The 18,008-nt window shown below is 30.0% G+C and overlaps 1 protein-coding gene across 5 annotated transcripts in view; it reads left to right on the top strand.

Annotated features, from left to right (window-relative positions):
- Nucleotides 1–18,008, top strand: part of LOC142330943 (facilitated trehalose transporter Tret1-like) — a 91,115-nt gene that overhangs the window by 18,948 nt on the left and 54,159 nt on the right. For 3 of the 5 annotated variants that reach the window (XM_075376438.1, XM_075376428.1, XM_075376410.1), the window contains exon 1: nucleotides 1,888–2,046. The exons of 1 other annotated variant lie outside the window; for it this stretch is intronic. The gene's annotated coding sequence lies outside the window, so the exon portion shown is untranslated. Of the gene's footprint in view, nucleotides 1–1,887; nucleotides 2,047–8,602; nucleotides 8,664–18,008 lie in introns of those variants that run through there. One more of the 5 variants, XM_075376420.1, reaches the window with a different exon arrangement.

Here is an 18,008-nt window from a genome sequence, read left to right as displayed (position 1 = left end):
TTTTTTCCTCTAAATGATAATACTAAGAGCAGCAAGTGATATATCAGAATACATTTACGTAATAGAAACATAAAATTATTTAAGCATATCATCGAGCAGAGATTACTATTTAGAAATTAAACTTTTTACGAGCTATTTTTTTTTTAGAAAAATTGCATTTTATCTTTAGAAATTATTAAATTCATTCCGATTAATAGATCGGTTGTGTTATTTTTGGGGTGTAAGTGTACGTACATGCAACAAAAAGGTTTTATACTCGCACACCTTTTCTTTGTTTTTCCTGTTTAGCCTCTGGTAATTACCTTTTAAATAATACTTCACAGGATGAATGAGGATGATATGTATGAGTAAAATGAAGTGTAGTCTTGTACAGTCTCAGTTTGACCGTTCCTGAGATGTGTGGTTAATTGAGTGCCAACCACCAAAGAACATCGGTATCCACGATCTAGTATTCAAATCTGTGTAAAAATAACTGTCTTTACTAGGATACTCGTATACCTGACACGAATTAAAAGTTACCCTCGAAACCGAAATAGCTGACTTAAGAATAACAACCTTCTATTTTAGGCAGTGAAAATTAAATAACTTCCCGTTTCCTTATTCACTAAGAGCCAAACACACTGTTGTATATCTAGCACCAAACCTACCGAAACTCGGGGAATATTTATTCTTAAATGCACATATTCGCCCTGATCATTTCAGGTCTTCACTAGTGATAGTCATTACTAACGAAGAAAGCAACACTGACTAGTCCCCCTTAAACTTCAGTGTTTTACGTATGTCACAGTCATAAGAAAGACTGCAACCGAACAACGAACAAATAATGTTTGTAATAGTGGAAAATCGGTTGTAGACATTACGTCTACTCAGCAGAGAAAAGGTTACAAAAAAAATTCTTGTTGCTCGTATCGCAGTTTTTATTTCCAAAACCGTGATGCTTAGATATAACAAAAATATAATTTTTATTATTTATGGTACTGTATTAATTTAACATAAAAAATAAACCTATCATTTATAAAAATTAATTTAAACATTTCCGTATCCCACGCACAAGCTTCAAGCTTATGTGACAATATCAGCAAGAAAAAAAAATTATATATATACATAAATATAAATAAATAAAATAGACTAAAAAACTATTTTTAATTCTTTAATTTTGGATTTTGGAAGTTGGAAAAAATTTAAAAAAGAACTGAAAAATATTTATTAATGCATTTATGAAACGCGTTTTATTAGGTTTTAGGTTTATTTTATTTTAAATTCTTTAATTTTCATTAAACATTTTGGTAAGCATTGAAAAAGCGTTTAAAAGGCCCTCATGAAAAAAAGCCGCTTCCAAAAAAGTTAAAGGTGAAAATTTTGCATCTTATTAAAAATAAGAAAACGAGTGCAAATGGAAGATGCAGAGTGCTATAGACAGTGAGCTAAGGCTCAATATCAGAATGACATCCGGTTATACTTCATGCTGCAATGGATCAATAATGCAAAGCAATGATAATGGCAAAACAGTTTCAATTCCTGTATATAAACCATGTAATTTTTCTTTAAAAACGGTTTCACCCATTTTATGTGATAATAGGTCACCAAAATGATTTGTTCAAAAGGCTGATTGAAATCAGTTCACCGGTGACGAGCAAGGCATGAACAGATAAAAAATTTGGGTTCAGTTAAACACTATGCTCCTTTAATTTAAATCGATTAAGAAAGGCTCTTATGAGAGCTACGATCTTAATTTTACAACCGCGAGTAGCAATATATATGAGAAGAAGAAAACGTTGTTTTTTCAAGTATAATACTTATTGAACATTAATAATAACAGATGCATAAGCATATTGACACAGAACTTGTTGATTCTACGTTAAACTGACACCGATCTAATTCTCAGGTGTTACATTTGTGACAGTTTCACTGGTACAGTTATTGGAAATCAATATATTAATATAAATTTAACCATTTAAATATCTTATTTGCAAAATTTTTTTAGTAATTAATTAATTGTATTGCTTTGTTTACTCACTTTTCGGAAGAAGATAAACTTAATTTAATGTAAGTAATTTTACCTTTTGTGTAATGTAAATTTACCTTTCAGCAAACATTAAAAAATCTGAAAATTTAATAACTAGATTGTATTTAATTTAAAAACAAGAAAACAGATCAGATTCACATATGCATATAAATAGCAGTTTTCCTCTAATGTTGGTTCAAAGCGTAAATTAAATACAATTTATAAATAAAATATGTTCTGATGTACAGACAATAACTGATAGTTTACAATTTATAAGTATTTAGCTTTGTTTATAGGAAATTTTTCAGTTCAAGAAAGATTCTTAAATAAGGCCACTAAGTAATGCTCAAAGCGCAAAGCCTAGACAGCACTAGCAGATGTACTAATCTAACTCACGACCTAGAGTGACAAAATATTTCTCCCTTCAAAAACATTTATAGCCAATGGTTGCTATAAAATAATGTTTACGATAAATTTATAAAGCAACAGCACGTATTAATCAATAATATCGATATTCAGATTAGACAAGAACATGGCATAAAGCATTACTGATGTATGTTTATAAATTTACTTATTAGATGAAGTCGGTTTATTTTCACGCGAGCGCGCGCGCACACACACACACATACAATACAATGCAATGCAATACAGTAAGAGGGGGAGTGTAATAATAAGTGTTCTGCCCAAAGGCAGGATTTCACATGGCCGCTTTTCATTCTGCTCAATTCTGTGCCTTCCGGTTCATTTTATAGTAACTTTCTTCCCTCTTTATATTGTCTAACAGCTTAATTCATTTCTGACCTCTTGTTTTCCTCCCCGTTACAAATCCCTCCAACGCCGTCACCAAGAGGCAGTCATGTCTCAGCCAATGTCCCAACCAACTGCATGTTCTTGTTTTTATTATTTCGGTAATCGCCATCTCTTCTCCCACTCTACGAAGCACCTCCTCATACCGAACTCTCTCCATCCAGCTGATCTTTTCCATCCTTGTCCAAACCCACATTTCAAAGGCCTCCAATCTTCCCTCCTCTCCCTTCCTAATAGTCCATGTCACTGCCCTATAAAAGACCACACTCCACAAAAAACATTTTGCAAGATTTTTCCTTAGCTGCAGATCTAGTTTGCTACATAGCACTCTCCTAATTTTGCTGAATGCTTCCTTTGCCCTAGCAATTCCTACTTCCTGATCACACTTCATATCTTCCTTAATGATGCACCCCAGGTACTTGAAGGATGCCACTTGCACAACTTTATTTCCCACAGTCCTTATTGTTACCCTTTTGGTTGATTTTTGATTTTGATTTTTTTTTTCATGCTTTTTGCCTTCTTTATATTTATCTTCAGGGGGAGTGTAAGGCTGAGTAAATTTATTTTCATCATGCTTTTTTATTTTGAAAAAAACAAAACATGCAATAAACATTTTGAGGCAGCAAAACTGATTAATTCAAAAATGAATTAATCTTGACAGATTTTGTTTTTTGTTATAAACCAATTTCATTTTGACCAATTTGGTTTCAGGTTTCAGGTTGGTTTAGGGACAAGGGAAGCAGTTTTAATGCTCAGATTAGTAGTAGAAGAAAGATTAAAGAAAAACAAACCAACATACTAGACATTTATAGACTTAGAAAAAGTATTTGATAACATAAACTGGAATAAAATGTTCAGCATTTTAAAAAAATTAGGGCTCAAGTATAGAAATAGCAGAATAATTTCTAACATTGACAGGAACCAAACTGTTACATAAAAATCGAAGAGCATAAGAAAGAAGCCGTAATAAAAAAGGGAGTCTGACAAGGCTGTTCCATATCCTCGTTACTTTTTAATCTTTACATAGGACTAGCAGTTAATGATGTTAAAGAACAATTTAGATCCAGAGTAAAAGTACAAGGTAAAAAGATGAAGATGCTATGATTTGCTGACGATATAGTAATTCTAGCTGAGAGTAAGAAAGATTTAGAAGAAACAATGAATGGCATGGATGAAGTCCTATGCAAGAACTACCGCATGAAAATTAACAAGAATAAAATGAAAGTAATGAGATGTAGTAGAAATAATTTAGATGGACCACTGAATATAAGAATAGGAAGAGAAAAGATTATGAAGATAGAAGAATTTTGTTATTAGGGAAGTAGGATTACTAAAGATTGCTGAAGCAGGATTGATATAAATAAATTACTGAGTAGCACAGGTGTAACAAGCTTTCTGTCAGAAATATAATTTGCTTATATCAAAAATTAATTTAAACATCAGAAAAACATTTTTGAAAGTATATGTTTGGAGCTTAGCTTTATATGGAAGTGAAACTTGGATGATCGGAATAACTGAGAAGAAAAGATTAGAAGCTTTTGAAATGTGGTGCTGTAGGAGAATGTTAAAAATCAGGGGGTGGTTAAAGTGACAGATAAATATTTATCTGTCACAAATCTTTATTTGTCACTTTAACCACCCATCTTTTTTTTTTAAGATAATGTGGCAAATTGGTGAAGAAAGAAACATTTGGAAAAATATAGTTAAAAGAAGAGATAGACTTATGGGCCACATATTAAGCCATCCTGGAATAGTCACTTTAATATTGGAGGTATTTCCATATTTAATATTGGAGGTACATGGAAATACATAAATTTCCATGTAGATGGAAAAAATTGTGCAGGCAGACAATGTTTGGAATATGTAAAACAAATTGTTGAGGATGTAGGATATAGGGGATGTATCGAAATGTAACGACTGGCACTAGATAGGAAATCTTGGACAGCTGCATCAAAACCAGTCAAATTTCTGAAGAAAAAAAAAACAAGCTAAGCTTCCAAAATATCAAGGAAAAAGCAGTAAAACAGCCACAGAAATGAAAAATGTTAACATTAAAGAATAAATCCAACAAAAGGTTAAATCTAATGAATGATGTTTTATTAATGAAAAAGTAAGAAATATCTAAGGATTTTGTAACTGATCCATGCAAAATATTACTAAAAGAGTCAAGGAAAGAAAGAAAAATGGATGAATGATTTGTGTGTAGTAAAACAACATACTTCAAAAGACTAAGGATAACATGAACCCGGATTTATGTGAATACAAGGAAAGATTAAAGGTGAGATTAGTTGAAAGATAAGATGACCAAACAAGGAAGTAATTTGTGCTTTGAAAACAACATAGTTATCCAGGATCTAATGGACTTTTCCTTTATCCTTAAGCTTATTAATGATAGTCACATCGACATGTAGATGAAGAATTTTAATAAAATATACAGGTCTTGAAATATCCTCAGTGAATTGCTGTCTCCTTTCATTTGTTTGTTTAAAAATATGAGTCTACAGGAATTCATTGATCATCCAAAACACTTCTTTTTTTTTTGTCTTCAGTCCTTTGACTGGTTTGATGCAGCTCTCCAAGATTCCCTATCTAGTGCTAGTCGTTTCATTTCAGTATACCCTCTACATCCTACATCCCTAACAATTTGTTTTACATATTCCAAACGTGGCCTGCCTACACAATTTTTCCCTTCTACCTGTCCTTCCAATATTAAAGCGACTATTCCAGGATGCCTTAGTATGTGGCCTATAAGTCTGTCTCTTCTTTTAACTATATTTTTCCAAATGCTTCTTTCTTCATCTATTTGTCGCAATACCTCTTCATTTGTCACTTTATCCACCCATGTGATTTTTAACATTCTCCTATAGCACCACATTTCAAAAGCTTCTAATCTTTTCTTCTCAGATACTCCGATTGTCCAAGTTTCACTTCCATATAAAGCGACACTCCAAACATACACTTTCAAAAATCTTTTCCTGACATTTAAATTAATTTTTGATGTAAACAAATTATATTTCTTACTGAAGGCTCGTTTAGCTTGTGCTATTCGGCATTTTATATCGCTCCTGCTTCGTCCATCTTTAGTAATTCTACCTCCCAAATAACAAAATTCTTCTACCTCCATAATCTTTTCTTCTCCTATTTTCACATTCAGTGGTCCATCTTTGTTATTTCTACTACATTTCATTACTTTTGTTTTGTTCTTGTTTATTTTCATGCGATAGTTCTTGCGTAGGACTTCATCTATGCCGTTCATTGTTTCTTCTAAATCCTTTTTGCTCTCGGCTAGAATTACTATATCATCAGCAAATGACCTATATCATCTTTATCTTTTCACCTTGTACTGTTACTCCGAATCTAAATTGTTCTTTAACATCATTAACTGCTAGTTCCATGTAAAGATTAAAAAGTAACGGAGATAGGGAACATCCTTGTCGGACTCCCTTTCTTATTACGGCTTCTTTCTTATGTTCTTCAATTGTTACTGTTGCTGTTTGGTTCCTGTACATGTTAGCAATTGTTCTTCTATCTCTGTATTTGAACCCTAATTTTTTTAAAATGCTGAACATTTTATTTCAGTCTACATTATCCAATGCCTTTTCTAGGTCTATAAACGCCAAGTATCTTGGTTTGTTTTTCTTTAATCTTCTTGTTTTTCTTTTAATCCAAAACACAATTTTTAAAAATTCAAATGGATATTAGAGAAACATTTGTATTTCATAAGGGCTCAGAAGCAAGAGAGGCACTTCCCACATTATGTTTGGATGTAATCAAGATATGTATCAATGGTTCTAGTGAGTATCTAGTAATCTCAATAGATTTTTTGGTGCTAAAAATGGGAAAAATATTAACAGTATTATATCACGTAACGCTTGTTCACAATTTGTTGTTTTTTGTTCTATCTGTAGATGTTAACCTACTATTAAGTATCATTTTGTAAAACTGTTGTTTAAATAAACAATCGTAATTTGTTTTTGTATGCAAATGCAAGAAGTTGATATTTAGAATAAAAATAAAATGGATATATGACAAAGACGTTAACAGCAGTAATAAATCTATAAAATAACTGTACATACAGCTAGCCACTTTCGTGTTACTACATGTCAGATCATTTTTCTGTTACTATATGTCAGCCTCCTCTACATCACCATTTGCTAATCTAGATATTATTTAAGTTTAGTACCTCTTTAACGCATTCGTGTTATTAGGTTGTGACAACTTCATTCATTTAACTTACATAATAATTTTGATAATAATATTTTTTAATGTATGCAGTAAAATTCGGTTATAACGAGATTCAAGTGACTGGAGTATGTGCTTGTTGAAAATGAAAATTTTTACAATAAATAATAATTATTCAATAATAATAATAAAAATAATAAAATAAATGAAAAAAACATCAGATGTTGTTAGTGAAATAAAATTTTATGTACTTTTAAAAATGTGTATATCTAATTTAATAGGCATTATCACATATGTGTATATGTAATAGATTTGGTGAAATATCTGTTTATTTAATATTAATTGAAAATTATAATTTATAATTTTATTATTTTTAGTTTAATTTCTGTTTAATTTTATTTAATTATTTTGAAATTTCTATTTAATTTTATCTACATTAAAAAAAAGTTAACTACAGACTGACTGAAAAATAGACCACCATAAGAACGACATATACACTGAGGCATACATGCCCGATCTTTAGAAAAACGCAAAAAATTATTTTCTTTTAGTTCATTACTCCTCTAATATTGTCAGACAATATTCTCCCTGTCAGAGTTGATAATCATTTCGTTTATTGGTTTTTTGTTGCGAATCATTTTGTCGCCCTTGGTTTGATATAATTCCTATGATCTTAATTTGTGTACATGTTCTCTAGTTTTCAAATTTTCTCTCTCTTTAATTCATCATTCTCTCTTAATTTTTTTATTCTTCCCTTGTTCTTAACATTTTCTTCCTCTTCATACTTACCTTCTTGTCGTTTTTTTGAGATATATTTCTTCGTGTTATCTTTATTTTTCCTGTATGATTTTTTCTTTTTCATTTGTGATTATTCACCAAATAATCCAGTAATAAAAACTGAATATTTTACACCATAAGGTCGAAATTAACATTTGTAATCAGTATACAGGAGTTCACTAAACGGAATAGTTTAATTATTATTAACTTTTATTTATAAGACACAGCAGAAATCTGAAACTTTTGTTAATCAGCAACTCACGAAGATACTAATAGTACTTATCTAGTAATAACAGTAATAAAAGGACTTTTACTCTAACCTAATATTTCATGTAAGATTGTTGAATTAATAATTGTATAAATATTTGACGTTAATAAAAACTAATATTTCAGCTATTGCGTTACTGTCCACTTTATTAAAGAATTGGAGAATCTATCTCACTTTCAATTACAATAAGTTTAAATGAAATGCAGCAAAAAATGTGTATATGTATTTTAATAGGCGTACAAGGAAGTTATGTGGTGTCCACATCAAATATTTTCTAATTTTATTTTAAAAATATTTATGTTAGTTTAATTATTAATTTTCAAATTTTGTATAGGAGAAGAAAAATAACCGATTGCGATTTGCATAATGTAATTTAAGTTAGGTAATATAAGAGATTTTCGGAATGTTTTAACAACACAACTGTATTAAATTTTATTGAATGATTTTTGACGATGACATAACTTGGAAAAAATGTAAAAATGTTGTTTTAAAACCTGTAAGTTATTTTGTTCTGTCAATCTAATGTCCAAACCGAAATCGTGTAACGATACAATAATTTTCAGGGATTTGCAATTGTTTACCGTTTTACATCTTACAGGAAGGACTGATTCAAGGTTTTTACAGGTTAGTGATTCAAGTAGTAGCGTATTATTTCTAGAGTAGTTAAAATTTATTAATTTATTGAAATGCGGTAACACAATCATCTGAAAGTTTTAAAATTAAATAAAATACTTAGAATTTATTACCCGACTTATCTGCAAGATATAGTTTAAGGATAATTAACAGATCTTCATAAGAGATCCGACCGTAATTTAAAAAAGCTTGTTAGAAAAACGTAACCGGTCAGATGAAACCAATTATCTTCATTTTTATTGTACAAGATACATTAGATAACTTTAGTGTTTAGTCTGCATATAGTCAAATGAAAAACACATTGCACATAAATACAAAAGTGGTAGCCCCTTAAATTTTGTTTTCTAATTTTTGGTTTTTAACAATCATTTAATGCAACTGATTCAAATATAAGTAAATTAGTTATTAAATATCAGTACTGGCAATGTCAGTTTACTGACACTTTCTCCTACACTTATGTCATTCAACTGATAGTTCATTTTCATATACAACTTTATATATTTTTTAAAAAGTAATTATTTGGAAAATAGTTACTTTCATTAAAATTAAGCACAAAAATCTGAAAAACTTTGGTGAAAAATCTTTCAACTTTACTAAGTACTATGAGCAAAGAACCTTTGCTATGGGATAATAAAAAATAACTTCAGACATTTTTGAGTTACGAACATAAAATCGAGTTGTGTAAAAAATTAATTGGAAAAAGAATTTTCTTCAGTTTGGTTTTAGTATACAAGGTTTCATTATTTATTGATTTATTCTTTTAATCTGTCATTTTTCTTCTAATAAATAATAATGTCGATACATTTACTGATTTGAATAAAGTAAACGTTATTTTAATTTATTATTTTGAAGCATACCAAATTATCTAAAAGAGAAAGTGGTAAATAAAAGAAAACAAGGTATATAGCGTAGAAAGCGAACGACAGTGTATGCCATTTTTGTAGCCAATACGGTTTTCATTCAGTGACTGGAGTTTTTAATCACTTTTAATGGCTCGATTTTTTTTTAAGAATAAAAATCTATTCACAACTATTAACGTACTTTTAAATGAATTTTCATAATTTCTTTTCATAAAATATTTTGAAAAGTAATATATTCAATTAATAAAGATTTCCATTTTTAATTTTTTTTTTTGTTTCTCTTTTTTAATAACTTCGCGTAAATTCCTGAAGATTACATTTCAAGACGTCTTAAAGAATTTTCAGTTACATATTCACTAGAAAAGTTTTATTTTTCAAATTTTACATAGTTTAACTTTTTACTTGAAACTTTTACTGAAATGCTGCCTAGAGGGGACTAAATCATAAAAAATGTACTTCAAAAAAACGGTAATATTATAAAAATTATTCCCTGTAATTATTTTTATCAGTTTTATATTATTTAATCGTGTCCGTTTAATTGTTTTATGTAAATTCAATTAAAAATAAAACACAGCGAAATACTTTCTACTACTTTTTCTTATTTTCTTAAAACACAATGTACATAGATGAGACTGTAATTTTTTTTAAAAATACCATTGTTTTCCATGATTTCATTATGGGTTGACTGAAGTATATTTTGCCATTGAGAGAATTCACTAAGAAACTGTAAGTAAGGTGATATCACGATAGTTATTAACCAAAACACCGGCCTTTAGTAATGATTAGATATCACAATAAATATTAGTTATTTTCCACAACCTAATTTTATTACGTTTTAAAATCTGTAAGAAATATTATTTAATTTTATTCTTAATTCAATTTGAGTTGGATACCGTTTAGTGAGTATCTACAGGTCCCGTTTGTGGTCACAGGTATGAAATAATTAAATTTACCTTTCTCAACTAACTATTTAACTTTCACGACAGGAGAATCTGAAATGAATGAGTAATGATCGAAGAACATTTTCCAAAAACATATATATCACGATAAGATTTTTCCAAAGATTCTAGTCACATATTCAAGTCGTAGACTTAAATTTTACTTAATTTGATTCTAAGCTAAAAATTAATTGTAGAGAAATTTACTCTTAGATGGGATTTTTATTCCTTCTCTGTACTAAGCACATTAAAAACTGTGAAAAATGATCCGAAAACATCTTGTTCAAATTTCTTCAGTAAAAGCAAAATTCTTTTGTTTTTTTCACTTAAAATAGAAGTCAATACTTAAGTCGCCAAAAACAGACATCAGTACATTTTTTTATTAAATTAAAAAGTAATACATCAATAAAAACTAAAAATAAGGTTAACTTGAATTACAAGAGTGATTTTATTTTTTCTCATGAAAAATTTCGTTTTAAGGCCTATAAAACTATTTTTTTCAATAATATAAATATTTCTGCGAAAGGTAAAACATTTCAATCAGGTTTAACATGAATTATTTAGTTCGACTGCTCTTGCTTGTTATAAAATGCAGTAGCAGACATGAAACCGAGATTCATTTCCTTCAGATTGATATGAAGCAATAAGATATAAAAGAAAGTATTAGTCATGTTATACATCAAAAATTACATTTTGCAAGCACAGAAGGTGCAAGAGTTAGCGCGAGCGTACACACACACACACACACACACACACACACACACACACACACACACACACACACACACACACACACACACACACACACACACACACACACACATATATATATATATATATATATATTGCCGCCTGCCTGTATAAATTCCTCTGTAATCAGTATAGTTTGTTTTCCAATAATATTACAAAAAATTACGGGCAACATAAGTACATAAATGAAATATTACATAATAGTTTTAACCACCTTTTGTGATAAAAGCTGAAAGAGTTTGAACTACAGTGACGGAGATACTCCTTTCTTGTTCACAAAACAGTAATGAATTCATTTATTGCATTAGAGGTACAGGCAAATGAATTAAAATCACAGAATTAAATTAAAAACCTTTCTTAATAACAATAAATATTTAATAGCCTAGACGTTTTGTAAAGCTTAGTTAATATTAAATTAAATAAAGATTTTTACGAATTCTTTTATATTTCGCATTTATTTGATTAATATGGAATAAATAACTTCTTTTTTTTAATTTTCCATCGTAACTCAAAATTAAATTATGGAATCATTTCGATCAGATCAGATTAATTTTTCATACCTATAAAACATATTTTTTTAAATATTCTTCAATATTTTTTATGTTGATGTGTAACGGACTGTATTAATATTGAAAATAAATTGATTTCATTTTAAAGGTCATTTAATAAACTTGAAAATACTTTATCAATCACCTCTCACTCTATTTTATTTGAGATAATGATGTAGTAACTACTTGTAGAAAGATAAGATTTTTTCGCATAAAATGAAAAATAATTAATCCATTGTCAAACAGAATTTCAATTTTTTGTTTTGATAATCCTTTTCAATGTAGTTGTAGTCTGCAGTTATTGTTCTTGTCACTACAGAAACTATGCCTATTTTCTTATCTTTTAATAGATAAATTATAAATTAAATAGCAGCCAACACAATTAAATTCGTTTGATTTTTAATATTTCATTATTACTTATCTTTAAATTGTAAATAAATTAATTTATTGGCGCCACAATCATATAGATTTCCTTTTTTGGAGAGTTCGTTCGTTTGGAGTCATCTGTTAGCACACGAGTGTCCCAGTAAATTTTTCATAATAATTTAAATGCACGTGTATCAGTCACAGCTTGCGGGCGACATTTGTTTTCATTTAAGTTATTTTCATTTAGTCGGTAATAAAAAATTTGCAAATTAATGCGTTTATCTACGAGTATAAACAAAAAATACTAAGTAAAAAAAAGTTTTTTTATTCCAGTACATACTAGTAACAATAGAACAGAAAATAATCGCCGATAAAACATATTTAAAAATTCCAGAACTTCATTTAACATAAATTTACAAGATGGTGCATCAGACCCCTCTCATAAAATGAATCTTGCTCCGTTCCAGTAGCCTGGGAAACTCATGAAGACCCAGTTTAACTTGACTGGAACTTTTGGGCTATCGGCTTTCAAAACCCTAAGGTTACGTGAGCTTCCACTCCTTCGTTGAACATATCGGTACGAATCCGATGAAGATAACGTTGTTTTTTTTACATCAATCACTAAATCGGCCATCATTTATTGAAACCTGAAAGAAGATGACATTAAGTTCACTGTTGTCAGATGTAAAAAGGTTACTACAGTACTACTATTTATTCCAAGAAAATAGTAATTTTCACCGTTTACAGTATTTTTATTCATCACGAGTAAAAGTCATTTTCGTTTTTACCGAAAAAAAGAGAACATTTTTAGTTATAAAAATATAACTAGAAACATAAATAATTTAAACGCACGATTTTTAAAGTGTAGTCAACTCTTAATTGATAATATAAGTATAATTAGTAAAATTTATTTAATTGCTAGAGAGATTAGTGACAGCTGTTGGTACCTTGAAACGGGCGAAACTTGGTTCAACAAAAGAAATTAAAAGACTTTTCCCAGCTAGATGGATTTCGATGATATTTATGGGCGTTAAAAGACGTGACAGTTTCTTAAAAAATGAAAGAACATCTATATGATGAAGATAAACATGTATGTTTTTTTTTTCTGGACAGTCGTTATGCGTTTATCTAGCAATATGAAAACTCTGGAATAAATAACAATTTAATTTTCTTTTAAATTAAAAAAATAAATACTATGAATATAAAGAAAAAATGATAGAAGGAAAAAAAATAGTGAATGAAAGAGAGATTAGTTTATACCGATTGGTACGTTCAATTATGCAAAATGTATAGTTTTCAGAACATAAGTCAAAAGGTTACTTTTTTCTAAATTATAAAAAAATGTTGTATATGATAAAAAAATACAGTTGGAACAGAAGGAATTAATCAAGCAATTAAAATATTGAGATGTCTGGGAGGGAATCCTTATTCCTTCTGGGAATCGCATCATGTCCCAATTTGTAATAATAAAACGTGAAAAGGTTTTTGTTATATTCCTGTAATTTATTTAATGAGATTATTTATTTAAGATTAGGAAGTTTTCAGAATCATAAGGATCATCGTTGGAATATAAAATATAAAAACTAAACCGTAATAGTGAGGATATTTTGTGTAATGTTAGTGTTTTAAAGGTTTTTTTTAACGACTGTAATTATTTTGGTTCGAACAGCATCAATATTATAAATAAACAAAAAACTTTTAAATAGTATTTATTTTTGTAATAAACGTTACATATTAACACTTTAAATCTTTAAAGGTTAGGAATAAGAACGTTCCAAATTCCCCCAATGAGACTGCATCCTCAAGATAATCGTATTACCTATTCCCATATTAAGTATATTTTAATCAAGCATTTTAATTTGTAAAATAATAATAACTTAGCTAAATTTACAAACCTTTCTCTAATTAAAATATCTGAACATTTCAAAACAAAATTTAATCTAATTTTGTTGTACCAAAACCATGTTCAAAAATTTAAGTTCGAGAAGTTTTGATGTAATGAAAATTTTATCAGTATAATACGTCCAACGAATTGCATATTAATATTTTTGTAAACAGAAATATACGGATTAGCTTGAGGATGCAGTCGAATGGAGTGTATTCGGAACTGTTCAGTTTCCAAAAAATTTAATACAAAAGTACATTAAACAAAAATGAACGAATAAGTAAATAACACCCTGAACAACCCTGAATAACACTTGAACAAGTATATTGTTTTATTTTTTTGATCCTTTATTACTTTTTTTATTTATTAAACATAGCAAATTAGTTGGAATATTTATCACTCTTCCCCATACCGTCGTAGCAAAGCTCTGCCACTCTAACTTGCAGGTCAATTGGCAAAGCTGACGCCAACACGCACACCACACTGTACGACGTAGTTCTATAATCCGCTGTGACACCCAACAATGTACGCCTGTGGACCCTCTGCAGACGCGCCCGGTTCCTCATGACCCTCATTGCTACACCCCAAACCAGGGCGGCATATAACAACGCTGAAGTTAACATTGACATGATTAATCGGCGTTTGGAAGCCCTTGGGGCCAACTGAGTAGTGATCAAAGCATTCAGTGATTTCAAGGTTTTTTCGGCCCTTGCACAACTATCCTTCAGACGAGAAATTGTTTATCTCCTGCTCTGATGCGTTCAGTTCCATGTCCCTGACATGATCAACCGCTCTCCTGTCGCCTCTGGTGCCCATATCCACCTGCAGCTCCGCCGCCTTATCTCAGAGAGCTGCAGTAAACTTTTCCGCATTCTGCGAACCCTTGAAACTGGCTTGGAGGTCTTCATTGCGTCCCTTCCTTAACAAAAGTATCTCCTCAGCCTCTTCCTTGGTTACGGATGTTTTCATCGTCTGTAGTAAGTCCACGTAGGACTTACCCTGAGCTCTTACTACGACTTCTCTGCTGTCTTCAGCCGAAGGGGTCGACCTTTGAGCCGAGGCGGACCTTGATCTTGAACGGCCGGATGTCTCAGCTGATCTTGAAATCACCATCGTCGCTAGTTCATCACTGTTCATAGATAAATACACTAACATCTTTCTAATAGCTGTAACAACCGGTCCTCCGGGAAGAACAAACACCGGTGATACTGATGTCTTCAATACACGTTTTAATGACCCCAGAATGGTGGCTTACGTCTTGCGGTCACCGCCTTCGATACTATAGTAGATCTTGAACTTGCCTTGATGAGCTGACTCCTTGGTGTGTTATTTTCTCTGTTACTGATGCAAAAACTGTATAAATATTTATATAATGTTTAGTAAATAATAACATGTTGCAAGAAGAATGAAATTAGCTACAATGTATACAGAGGGTACTAATTTATTTTTATACTCTTTGGAAATATGTTTATTATTTGACTGTATTATCATTATTATGAAGTGTATCAGATTCTAACAAATAATAAACCGAATTGTGTATATTTATTTTTAATGGTAATAATTATATATATTTTTTATATCGGCCGAAACTAATATTATGTAGTATTTTATTCTATTGCTTTTACATAAACTGTTTATATTTTGTTATAATTCTTACGTTTTTAAATTACACTACTAAATTTTATTTTTTTAAATGCATTACTTAAAAAACAAAGTAGGAAATCTAAAAATGAAAAAAATAAGATAAATGTAATTTTATTACAGCACTTTTTCATTTACGTAATAAAAACTAACTTATTATTAATGAAATATAAAAGAAAGAGAATTATTTTGTTTGATTCCTTTTTCATTTGGCGTTTAAACGTGAGAATTCTAAAATAATAAAAAATATTAATTGTAATTTAGAAAATTGGGTTTTAACTTATGGTTGTTTTGGTAACAGAAAAAATAAATTATAACTATTACGGTTTCTAAATGAAAAACTAAAGATAATACGAATGAAAAGAGTTTTTCAGATTATAACAAATACATCTTCGGAATAGTGATGGCCTTGTGATGAGGAAAATCTTTCATGTTACATATATGTGTTATTTGCCAAACTTGCGGTGCCTTGATTGTTGTCCATTTGATATGCAACATGATTCTTTCGAAATCGAAACAGCCATTCTCAAAAATAACAAACATCCATTTCAAGCCAGGCTTACAAGGAATAGTAAAGAATGAAGTGCTATCTCGTTCGCTTCTTTAACACTTTCAATATATTCTTTAAAATCAGCAGCCAATGCCACTGAAATGCAGATGAAGTAAGCGATACTTGTTGAAAATTCACTCTAGACGACTATTTGCGCAATGAAGAGCATTTTGCTTCTGGAGAAAGTAAGTAAGAGCATTGCCTCCGTTTTAAGGTGCATTACATGCGCGGCATCCATAGGAAATTCTTTTAGTGGTAGTCTGTTTTTCATAGTGCTGTGTTCCTTCGATGAACGATATTCCTATAACTGAAATACCTACTTTCACCATCTAGGCACAGAGAAGTACTACTACTAAATCACTGCTGTAAGTTTCTCAACAAAGAAGTTCTACTTCCGCCAGCAGAACTACCGTTTACTAACTACTTTACATGAGTAGATGAAATATACTATACTCTTTCCATTCGGCTGATATTTATCAACTGTTTATTGATAAAGATTAATTCCATTGTTTTTTTACTCGATTTAAAGATATTTTCCTTGTTAGTTACTTTTACAAATTATAGAATTTTAAGAATTCGTCAGTATATCCAAAATTCGCAAGATTCCATCGTCTTGAGAAACTTTTTCAATTAAGTCAACACTCCAAACCACACAGAAACACCGAGAATAAAACACATTCTCGTTAATTTGAATTTAATAAACAGATTTGAAGAAAATGTTTTTGATAAATACTCTTTATTTCGGTGAAAAAATATTGTGGCCATAGAATTTAATTTCTAACGTGAATCGTTATTTTATTCACACTCCCAAGTACTTGATTACCCACCAGGTTGGTCTAGTGGTGAACGCGTCTTCCCAAATCAGCTGATTTGGAAGCCGAGAGTTCCAGCGTTCAAGTCCTAGTAAAGCCAGTTATTTTTACATGGATTTGAATGCTAGATCGTGGATACCGGTGTTCTTTGGTGGTTGGGTTTCAATTAACCACACATCTCAGGATTGGTCGAACTGAGAATGTACAAGACTCTACACTTCATTTACACTCATACATATCATCCTCTGAAGTATTATCTAAATGGTAGTTACCGGAGGCTAAACAGGAAAAAGAAAGAACTTGATTACGTACTTACCACAGCGGTAGTTCGCGTCACAATCTTGTGACACGATCTATCGCAAACTTGTCTCTTGCGATGTAAAGCCTTACTGCCGCATACTTTGTCTTTTTCTATCTTCATTTGAAAACTGTATGTATGCAGTGCAAGGGAATATTTACGATATTGACTTCAATAAATTTTGAAAGTTACGTACAAGAGAAAAATATTTTGGTAATTTATTTTCATCTCTTGCTTTATGTATAATTTTTACAGTTTATTAAATTATATGATAAAACATCCTTCATATTGTACGCTTTGTTTCATTACTTACAAGAAGCAGTTTTAAATAGAATAGACTAATTCCAACCGTCTGAACAATTTAATACATGTCTGGAAGACCATTTAATTTAAATTAATTACGTTATCATTGTTTATTTGTAGAGTTTAGATTAAATTTTAATTTTTAATAAATACTCTTTTCATTTGTATTTCAGTCATTGATTAATAATTTTACTATAAACAGACTGGTTTCATTACCGAACCAAAATGATAATATTTATTTTTTTTTTAATTTTTAGCTCAAAGTATGCAAAGTAATTAGATTTTACAAATATAATTTTGTTATTTAGAATAACACCATAAAATATCTTGCTATTCATTGTATAACTAATCATAATGGTAATGGATTTTTTGATACACATAAAAT

This window comes from Lycorma delicatula, chromosome 1, assembly GCF_047948215.1.
Source record: "Lycorma delicatula isolate Av1 chromosome 1, ASM4794821v1, whole genome shotgun sequence".
NCBI classification, from domain to species: Eukaryota; Metazoa; Arthropoda; class Insecta; order Hemiptera; family Fulgoridae; genus Lycorma; species Lycorma delicatula.
This window is presented reverse-complemented; position numbering and strand designations above follow the sequence as displayed.